Below are 11,140 nucleotides of genomic sequence, written 5' to 3' on the forward strand. Positions count from 1 at the left end.
CTTCTAATAACAATATTACAACACCAGCTTGTAAAAGGAACTCTGGCCTTAGAACGTTTCACTCAAGCGCTTGCCGTTTGTGGAACGCTCTTGATCCCGAACCAAAGACACTCTCTCATACTAATTTTAAAAATTACTTAGTTAAATTTTACCATAGTATGACTTCTTTTCTTGATCATTTTAAGATTCGTAAAACTTTTTAGTTTCATTAGTAGTAAATCAATCAATATTGTATTAATAGTAGTTCTTAATGTAAGTTTAGTTTGTAGATTATATAGGTAGTCAATTATTCAATCGAAACATTTTAGTACTTTAATTGTAGGAGGGCCATTATGGAAACTACTGGGTGACCAGTAATCAATGTCTTTACCCTCCTTAAATAAAGTTATTACTTACTTACTTACTTACTTACTTACTTACTTACTTACTATGACTTGTAGTATTAACTTTGGTTAAGGTGCGATCACTATTTTTGTAAGTTGCAATCACAAGTCATTAAGTTGTGGTCGCAAGTTAGTAAGTTGCGATCACAACTTAGTAACTTGCGAAGGAAAAAATCAGTGTGTCCCTTATGAGCCACTGTACGACTCTGACTTGGAGTATGGAGAAATGCTACTAATAAAATATGTTCATCGAATCTTAAATGACTGACAGGTAATGTTATAAAATCTCAGGAATGTTAACCAGCTCGTACAAAGCTTTGTATCCCAAATACACCTTATTATGAGAAAAGAAAAATTAGAAATGCCACACCTCAGTGATCATCAATGCTCATTTGCACACCTCGTAACTCACATCTACCCTCTGCGAATGGCACCGACGATCAAATAACTGTTCCTTACTTCTCGCAAATTCTACATAAGTCTGACCATTGACTTTCTCACGGTCTCTGAACCTCGGCAACTATTTTTGGAGTATGATTGTCCACACTAGTTTGACTTTTCAATGATTATGTGTGATTAGCCCGCAGTAGTCAGTTTGACCATTTGAACTTCTCCAACCAATTCATATAGAATGAGCAATTTGTGCAGTTTGACTGTCTTTGGTGGTTTGATCTTTCAATCAGTTGAATCGATGAGGCTACTTTAACAATTTTAACTACTTGAAACAATTCAGCTAGATTGTACAGTTTCTCAGCAGTTTCAAGAATTGTGAGTTACTTTCACAATTTGAACGACTTCAACGAATTACGATAGATTCCGCAACTTTGTTCACTAGTTTGACCACCAAACCAGGTGAACAAACATCAGCTACTTGGACCATTTCAACCACTTCGACAAATTTAGCTACATTGTGGAGATTTCTAGATTGAACCTATAAAGCCTTATGCATCCTCTGCAGTTAGACCATTTGAGCAAATTTGACAAGTTGAACTCCTTCAAAGAATCGAGAAAGATTTTGCATCTTTTGCTGTCAGATTAACGGTCTTCGCTAGTTTGATGTTTTTGGCCAGTCGAATAGATTAAGCCAGTTAAACAATTTGAACTATTGGAACCAATTCAGCTTCATGGTGCAGTTGAAAACGTGTAAGTAGTTTGACCATTTGAGCTTCCTCAAGCAGTTAAGTATTGTGCAGCTTGTGCAGTTCTACAGCATTGAAATCAGTGTAGGAACACTCATTGTCTTCGGCACCGCCAGCCATTACAACCATAGGTATCCTCATCTCTCTACCGAACATGAGCTCGAACGGGTTGTGCCCCGTGGAAGAATGAACACTACTGCGATAGGCCATCAGGCAGAAATCAAGGTGCTCATCCCGTGTAGCTGGATTATCTTGAACTCAAGCTTTCAACATGCTCCTTAAGGTTTTGTGCAGATTTTCTACTTGGCCGTTGCCGTCAGGGTGATACGCGCTGCTGAGCGTCTTGTTAATACTCAGCAGCTGGCACGTTTCCGAGAATGTTCTAGACTCGAAATTACGGCCTTGATAGCTATGAATGCTGTCAGGCACACCAGATCTGCAGATCCAGTTCCTTACAAGCACCTTTGCCGAGGTTCTGGCACGCTGGTTGGACATTGCAAACACCTCAACCCTGTTAGTAAGACTGCACTGAACTGTTAACATGTAGTTGTTTCCTCTCCGAGACCGTGGCAAGGGAGCCACAATGTCAATACGGATGCGTTGCGTGGGGTTGCCAGAGGTAAATGACCACAGTGGTGCTCTGGGTTTCGCACTTAGCTTACACTTGGCACATGTCAGACATCGATCGTAGTAACAATGCACCTCTTTGGTCGTGCCAGGCCTCCGGAATCTAGCTTTCATCTTTATTAGACTCTCCATTCCTCCAAGGTGGGCGCCAGCAACGCCATCATGAACTTCGAGAAGGGCCTGCTCCACTAACTGTTTCGGTGCAACCATCCTCAGTTTAGCTTGAGTAGTGTGGGCAGCTGACTTTATATAGAGAACCCGCTGTTGTAGCAACAACAGTTGAAACTGGGCCCAGACAGCACGAGCAGCACAGCGCATCGACGTGAAGTTCCTCAACAGCTGGTTTCCTTCACTCTTTCAACAAACGACAAAGTACCACGCTGATATCTGGATCATCTCTTTGGGCCTGTGCAACCACTTCTGGGTACCAACAATTTCTCACTTCACGTGGGGTTTCACCGACCGGAAGGTCTCTAGCAACAACCGTAACTTGGGATAATCCTGTTGGAGTAAACGATGGACAATTCCCATGTTGTGGTCTGGGCCTTCTAGACAAGGTGTCTGCATTATTGTGTAACCTCCCCGGGTGAAGTTGTATCTCAGAATCATACTGTAAGCGCCCCAGCCAACGTGCCACTTGCCCTTGAGGCTCTTTAAAAGACATTAGCCAGACTTATTAGTTATTATCAGTCCTCAGGCGCAATTTTTTCTCCCACCAACTAATAGCGAAAATGGTCCACATTGTTTACCAGAGCCAGCATCTCTAATCGAGTCCCGCACGAGTTCTTTTCCTGCTCCCGTAAGCTATCACACGCTCAGTGTCATTGCGCTGCAATCGAGATAAAAAAAACGCCAATGCCCAAGGGTTGGCTGGCATCTGTGTCAAGTACGAATAATCCTGCATCAGGACTAAAATCGGGATATGCCAAGACGGGTGCAATGGTCAAGCGATGTTTCAGTTCATTGAAGGCACTTTCTTGTTCCATCTGCCACTGGAAAGAAACACTCTTCCTCGACAATTCGTAGAGTGGTTCTGCGACGATCGAGAATCCAGAAATAAACCGCCTATAGTAATGGCAAGACCAATGAAGCTTTGGAGCTCTTTGATGTCTACTATGGTTGGCCAAGTTCTGACAGTCTGGACCTTGTCAGGGTCAGTCTTGATGCCATCTGAAGAGACAACATGCCCTGCGAACGAAACTTCTCTCTTTAGAAACCGACACTAAGTTGGCTTCAGCTGAAGAGCAGCAGTTCGTATCCTGTAAAATAATAACCGTAGGCTATGCAGATGTTCCTCGAGGGAAGGGGCCCAAATAATAATATCATCCAAATACGCAAGACAGTGTGTCGAAGTCGGTTCACTGAGTAAATTCATCAATCTGGTAAATCTAGCTGGCCCATTCGTGAGTCCAAAAGGCATAACCCTCCATGGGAATTGTCCACGATGGGTCGAGAATGCTGTTTTTGGCCTGTCCTCTTCTTTTACTTGCATCTGCCCATACCCAGACGCCAATTACAGACAGGAGAACCATGGACCACCACCCAGCGCTTCTACAACATCATCGGTCCTCGCTAACAGTATTGCATCTTTCTATGTACACAAATTCAGTTTGCGGTAATCAATGCACATACGGTAACTTCCATCATGTCTCCTTACCAAAACAACCGGACTGATCCAGGGGCTCTGCGACTCTTCAACTCTACCATTCGCTAGCGGCTCGTCCAGCTGTTGATCTATGATCTCCCCCTGGTGCTGTTGGCAACTAAATAAAACTGCTTTAAGTAGCGTTTTCCCTTTTTAAATGCTAAAATACGCTGCTTTCAGCTTCATTGCACCATAAACATGTGTTCGCTTGTTTTCTGTAAAATTGCCCTGTTTCCAGCGTTATTGCAACGGGAAAAGATGTTTTGCAAGGCTGCAGCGAGTCACGCTGATTTTTACTTGATTTTACTTAAAACAACGTTTTTGCTTGCCTGTAATCAGCATCATCTTTCTGTGCAGAACGTTTTCCTCTTTGTTCGTTACCAAACTACACTTTTGACGCTCTATATTACCGAAAGAATGTTTTGGTTTATTGGCAACCAAATTAAGTTGCTTTGAGCCCTATGTCACACAAAAAAAAAGGGTTTTTCCCTTTCTGTGTTTAAAATACGCTGCGTGTAGCTTTATTGCAGGAAAAACATGTTTTGCTTTGTTTGCGGTAAAATTGGGCTGTTTCCAGTGTTATTGCACCGGAAAAAGGTTGTCTGCCAGTTTGCAGCGACTTACTTTGATTTTGCTTGATTTTACTCAAAAAAACGCTTTTGTTTGTTTTTTTCTAAGGTAAGCTGTTTTCAGCATTATGTTTCTGAGAGCAGGCTTTTCCTTTTTTTCCAAGTTAAACTTCGCTTTTGACCCTTTATCATACGGAAAACACATTTTGGTTTGTTGGCAACCAAATTGGAAGCTTCGAACTTTATGTCAGAAAAAGTAGCGATTTAGTTTTTCGCCAGAAAACACGCTGCCTCAAGCTTCATAATACCGAAAATATGTTTTGGTTAGTTGGCACCAAAATTGAGTTCTTTGAGCTTTATATCGCAAAAAGCAGCGTTTTTCCTTTTTATTTGCTATAACACGTTGCACTCACACAACGGTCTGTTTGCCGTAAAATTGTGTTGTTTCCATCGTTATTGCACGGAAAAGAGGTTCTCTTCCAGTTTGCAACGAGTCACCCTGCTTTTCTGTTGATTTTACTCAAAACCACGTTTTTTCTTGTGATTGCCTGAATGACAACGGTTTTGCTAGTTTTGGAATAGATTACGTTGTTTTCAGCATCATCTTTGTGAGAACAGCCTCATTAGCGTTTCCCTTTTTAATTGTTAGAATACGCTGTTTTCAGCTTTATTGCACCAAAAACATGTTTTTGCCTTGGTCAAATTGGGCTTTTTCTAGCGTTATTGCACCGCTCAATGGATTTTTTTTCCAGTTTTTTGCCAGTGACGCTGATTTTTACTCGGTTTTGTAAATAAACTACACTTTTGACTCTTTACCTTACCTAAAACATGTTTTGGTTTAGTTGCAGCTGAATTGGAAGCTTCTAGCCTTATGTCAGAAAAAGCAGCCATTTACTGTTTCGTTGGAAAACACGCTGCTTTGAGTTTTATAGCACCGAAAATATCTTTTGGTTAGTTGGCAACGAAATTGAGCTTCTTTGAGCTTTATATCGTAAAAACCAGCGTTTTTGCTTTTTCTTGGCTACAAGACGTTGTACTCAGCCTTGTAGCACAAAAAAAAAACGTTTTGGAAAGTTGTGTGTTTTGCAGTGGTATTGCACCGGAAAAAAGTTTTCTTTCAGTTTGCAGCGAGTCCACCTAATTTTTCCTTAATTTTACTTAAAACAACGCTTTTACTTGTGTTTGGCTAAGTTACGCTGTTCCAGAATCCTCCTTCTGAGAACAACCTTTTCCTCTTCTTTCGTGAGCAAACTACACATTTGACGCTCTATATTACTGGAAAGATGGTTTGGTTTGTTGCCAACTAAACTAGGCTGCTTTGAGCCTTATGTCACAAAAAACAGCGTTTTTTTTCTCGCTGTGTTTAAAATACGTTGCGTTTAGCTTTATTGCAGAAAGACGATTCTGAGACAGCGTAACTCAGCCAAAAGAAAGCAAAACCGTTGTTTCAGTAAAATGAAGTGAAAATCAGGCTGACTCGCTACATACTGGAAGAAGACCTTTTTTTGGTGCAATAAGACTGAAAACAACCCAATATTACAGCAAACAAACCAAACATTTTTTTGTGCTATAAAGCTGAGTCCAACGTGTTTTAGCAACGACAAAGCAAAAAGGCTTTTTTTGTGGCATAAAACTCAAAGCAGCGCGATTTTGTTGCCAACATACAAAAACGTATTTTCGCTACTATGAGACTCGAGAAAGGGTATTCAGAAACGAAAAACAAAATCGCTGTTTTTTTGTAACAAAATGCTTGAAACATCCGATTTCATTGCCAACACGCCAAAACATGTTTGTAAAGGGTGAAAAGCACAGTTTACGTAGGAAGTTAAGGAAAAGCCTCTTCTCAGAAGCATAATGCTGAAAACAACGTAACTTAGCCCAAAACAAACAAAAACCTGCAAAATGAGATAAAAATCAGCATGACTCGCTGAAAAGTGGCAGGAAACCTTTTCCCGGTGCAATAACGCTGGAAACAGCCCCATTTTACGGCAAACAAACCCAAACGTGTTTTTCCTCAAATAAAGCTAAACGCAGCGCATTTTAAACACAGAAAGGCAAAAACGCTGGTTTTTGTGATATACGGCTCAAAGATACTCTAATTTAGTTGCCAACAAGGTAAAACATTTTTCCAGTAATACAAAGCATCAAAAGTGTAGTTTGGTTACGAAAACAGAGGTAAAGGTTGTTCTCAGAAAGAGGATTCTAAAACGGCGTCACTTAGCCAGACACAACTAAAAACGTTCTTTTGAGTAAAAAGAAGTAAAAAACCAGGATGACTCGCTGCAAACTGCAAGAAAAACTTTTTCAGGTGCAATAACGCTGGAGACGACACACGGCAAACACACCAAAATATGCTGTTTATGCTATATAGCTGATTCCAGCGTGTTTTAGCAACAAAAAAGCAAAAACCCTTTTTGTTTGGTGATATATAGCTCAAGGAAGCCCAATGTTGTTGTTAACAAAGCAAAACATGTTTTCGGTGCTATGAAGGTTGAAGCAGCGCATTTTGCAACCATATAACCACATTGCTGTTTTTTTGTGATATAAGGCTCGAAGCTTCTAATTTAGTTGGAAAAAAAAAACCAAACATGTTTTCGGTAAGAGAGAGCGTCAAAAGTGCAGTTTAGTTACAAAACAGACAAAATGGTTGCTCTCAAAAAGGCAATGCTGAAATAAGCGTACCTTAGCAGAAGACGGGCAGAAACGTTGCTTTTATTAAAATCAAGTAAAAATCTAAGTGACTCACTGCAAACTAGCCGGAAACCTTTTTCCCGTGCAATATCGTTGGAAACAGCGCAATTCTACGGGACACAAACCAAAACATGTTCTTCCTGCAATATAGCTGAAAGAAGCTTATTTAAACACACACGCAGACACAAAGCTCAAACCAGCCCCAACTCGCTGCAAACGCACCAAAACATATTTTTGATAGGTTAGAGCGTCAAAAACGTATTTCATGTAGGGAAATGTGGCAAAGGTTGTTCTAAGAAAGATAGTACTGAAGACAGTGTAACTTAGCCAAAAACAGGCTAAATTGTTCTTTTGAAGGCAATCAAATAAAGTCAAGGTCACTCGCTAAAAACTGGAAAACGAAATCCATTTACCGGTTCAATAACGCTGGAAAGAGCCCAGTTTGACGCCAAACAAACTAAAACATATATTTTGTGCTATAAAGTTGAGTGGAACGTCTTTTAGTAACAAAAATGCAAAGACGCTGTTTTTTGTGATATAAAGCTCAAAGAAGCCCAATTTCGTTGTCAACTAACCAAAACATATATTCCGTCTGAATGAAACTTAAAACAGCCTGTTTTCTCGCAAAAAGTGAAATCGATGCTTTTTGTCACATAAAGCTGGAAGCTTCTAATTCAGTTGCAACCAAACCAAATGATGGTTTTGGTAAGATAAAAGGTCAAAAGCGCAGTTTTGGTAGGAAAGAAAGGAAAAGCCTGTTCTCAGAAACATATTGCTGAAAACAGCGTAACCTAGCCGGAAAGAGACGAAAACGTTTGGTTGAGTAAAAATCAAGTAAAAATCAGCGTGACTCGCCGGAAACTTGGAGAAAACCTTTTTCCGTTTCACTAACGCTGGCAACAGCCCACTGTTACGGCAAACAAACCAAAACATGTTTTTCCTGCAATAAAGGCTTAATTAGGCTTCTTTGAGTCTTACATCACAAAAAATAGCGTTTTTGCTTTATGTTGAGAAACGCGTTGCAATCAGCTTTATAGCACAAACACCATATTTTGGTTTGTTCGCCGTAAAATTGTGTTGTTAACAGCGTTATTGCACCGGGAAAAGGTTTTCTTCTAGTTTGCAGCGACTCACCTTGCTTTTCGCTTGATTTTACTCAAAACAACATTTTTGCTTGTGTTTGGCTAAGTTACAACGGTTTTTTTTCAGGCCTTAATTTCACTACTGCCTAAGTAGTGCACATTACTGCGAGGATCACTTTCATTCACGTTCATGTTTTTGTTTGTTGGCAACTAAATTGGGCTACTTTGAGCTTTATGTTGCTTGCCCCTTGCTAAAATACGGTGTTCTCAGCTTTATAGCACCAAAAACATGTTTTGCTTTGTTTGCCGTCAAATTGGGCATTTTCCAGCATTATTGCAGCGGTGAATGGATTTCTTTTCCAATTTTTAACGAGTGACGCTGATTTTTACTTGATGGCACTCAAAAGAACGTTTTAGCCTGTTTTTGGCTAAGTTACGCTATTTTAAGCATTATCTTTCTAAGAACAACCTTTACCACTTTTTCCTACATGAAATACGTTTTTGACGCTCTAACTTACCAAAACATCTTTTGGTTTGTTTGCAGCGAATTTGAGCTGGTTTGAGCTTTGTGTCAAAAAAGAGAGCGTTTTTCCTTTTCTGTGTTTAAAATAAGCTGCTTTTACCTTTATTGCAGCAAAAACATGTTTTGGTTCCTGTGCCGTAGAATTGCGCTGTTTCTAACGATATTACATGGGGAAATGGTTTCCTGCTAGTTTGTAGTGAGTCACGTAGATTTTTAGTTGATTTTATTGATTTTACTAAAAGTAACGTTTCTGCTTGTCTTCTCCTAAGTTACGCTGTTTCCTCGGTTTTGTAACTAAACTGCTCTTTTGACGCTCAAAGGTAACCTAATTAAGTTGCCAACAAGCAAAAATATTTTTCCGGTAATATAGAGCGTCCAGAGTGTAGTTTGGTTACGGAAACAGAGAACAAGGCTGTCCTCAGAAAAACAATTCTGAGACAGCGTAACTCAGCCAAAAGAAAGCAGAACCGTTTGAGAAAAATCAAGTGAAAATCAGGCTGCCTCGCTGCATACTGGAAGAAGACCTTTTTTTGGTGCAATGAGACTGAAAACATCCCAATATTACAGAAAACAAACCAAAAATGTTTTTTGTGCTTTAAACTGAGTCCAACGTGTTTTAGCAACGAAAAACCGAAAAGGCTTTTTTTTGTGACATTAAACTCAAAGCAGCGTGATTTTGTTGCCAACATACAAAAATGTAATTTCGCTACTATGAGACTCGAGAAAGGGTATTCAGAAACGAAAAACGAAATCGCTGTTTCTTTGTAAAAAAATGCTCGAAACATCCGATTTCATTGCCAACACGCCAAAACATGTTTTCGATAAGATAAAGGGTCAAAAGCACAGTTTACGTAGGAAGCCAAGGAAAAGCCTCTTTTCAAAAGTATAATGCTGAAAACAACGTAACTTAGCCCAAAACAAAAACCTTTCTTTTGAGCAAAATGAGATAAAAATCAGCATAACTCGCTAGAAACTGGCAGAAAACCTTTTCCCGGTGCAATAACGCTGGAAACAGCCCCATTTTACGGCAAACAAACCCAAACATGTTTTTCCTCTAATAAAGCTAAAGGCAGCGTATTTTAAACACAGAAAGGCAAAAACGCTGGTTTTTGTGATATACGGCTGAAAGATAATCTAATTTAGTTGCCAACAAGCCAAAACATTTTTCCAGTAATATAGAGCATCAAAAGTGTAGTTTGGTTACGAAAACAGAGGTAAAGGTTGTTCTCAGAAAGAGGATTCTAAAACGGCGTCACTTAGCCAGACACAACTCAAAACGTTCGTTTGAGTAAAATGAAGTAAAAAACCAGGGTGACTCGCTGCAAACTACAAGAAAAACTTTTTCAGGTGCAATAAAGCTGGCAACGACACAATTTTACGGCAAACAAACCAAAATATGCTTTTTATGCTATATAGCTGATTCCATCGTGTTTTAGCAACAAAAAAGCACAAACGCTTTTTGTTTGGTGATATATAGCTCAAGGAAGCCCAATGTTGTTGTTAACAAAGCAAAACATGTTTTCGGTGCTATGAAGGTTGAAGCAGCGCATTTTGCAACCATAAAACCAAATTGCTGTTTTTTTGTGATATAAGGCTCGAAGCTTCTAATTTAGTTGCAAAAAAAACAAAACATGTTTTCGGTAAGATAGAGCGTCAAAAGTGCAGTTTTGGTTGGTTGCTCTCAAAAAGATAATGCTGAAAACAGCGTAACTTAGCAGAAGACGAGCAGAAACGTTGCTTTTATTAAAATCAAGTAAAACACTAAGTGACTCACTGCAAACTAGCTGAAAACCTTTTTCCCGTGCAACATCGTCAAAAACAGCGCAATTCTACGGCACACCGACCAAAACATGTTTTTCCTCTAATATAGCTGAAAGAAGCTTATTTAAACACACACGCAGAAAAACGCTCTTTTGATGTGACACAAAGCTCAAACCAGCCCCAACTCGCTGCAAACGCACCAAAACATATTTTTGATAGGTTAGAGCGTCAAAAACGTATTTCATGTAGGGAAATGTGGCAAAGGTTGTTCTAAGAAAGATAGTACTGAAGACAGTGTAAATAAGCCAAAAACAGGCTAAAACGTTCTTTTGAAGGCAATCAAATAAAGTCAAGGTCACTAGCTAAAAACTGGAAAACGAAATCCATTTACCGGTTCAATAACGCTGGAAAGAGCCCAGTTTGACGCCAAACAAACCAAAACATATTTTTTGTGCTATAAAGTTGAGTGGAACGTCTTTTAGCAACGAAAATGCAAAGACGCTGTTTTTTTGTGATATAAAGCTCAAAGAAGCCCAATTTCGTTGTCAACTAATCAAAACATATATTCCGTGTGAATGAAACTTAAAACAGCGTGTTTTCTCGTAAAAAGATAAATTGCTGCTTTTTGTAACATAAAGCTCGAAGCTTCTAATTCAGTTGCAACCAAACCGAATGATGGTTTTGGTAAGATAAAAGGTCAAAAGCGCAGTTTTGGTAGGA

The sequence above is a fragment of the Pocillopora verrucosa genome, chromosome 7 (genome assembly GCF_036669915.1).
Source record: "Pocillopora verrucosa isolate sample1 chromosome 7, ASM3666991v2, whole genome shotgun sequence".
In the NCBI taxonomy this organism is placed as follows: Eukaryota; Metazoa; Cnidaria; class Anthozoa; order Scleractinia; family Pocilloporidae; genus Pocillopora; species Pocillopora verrucosa.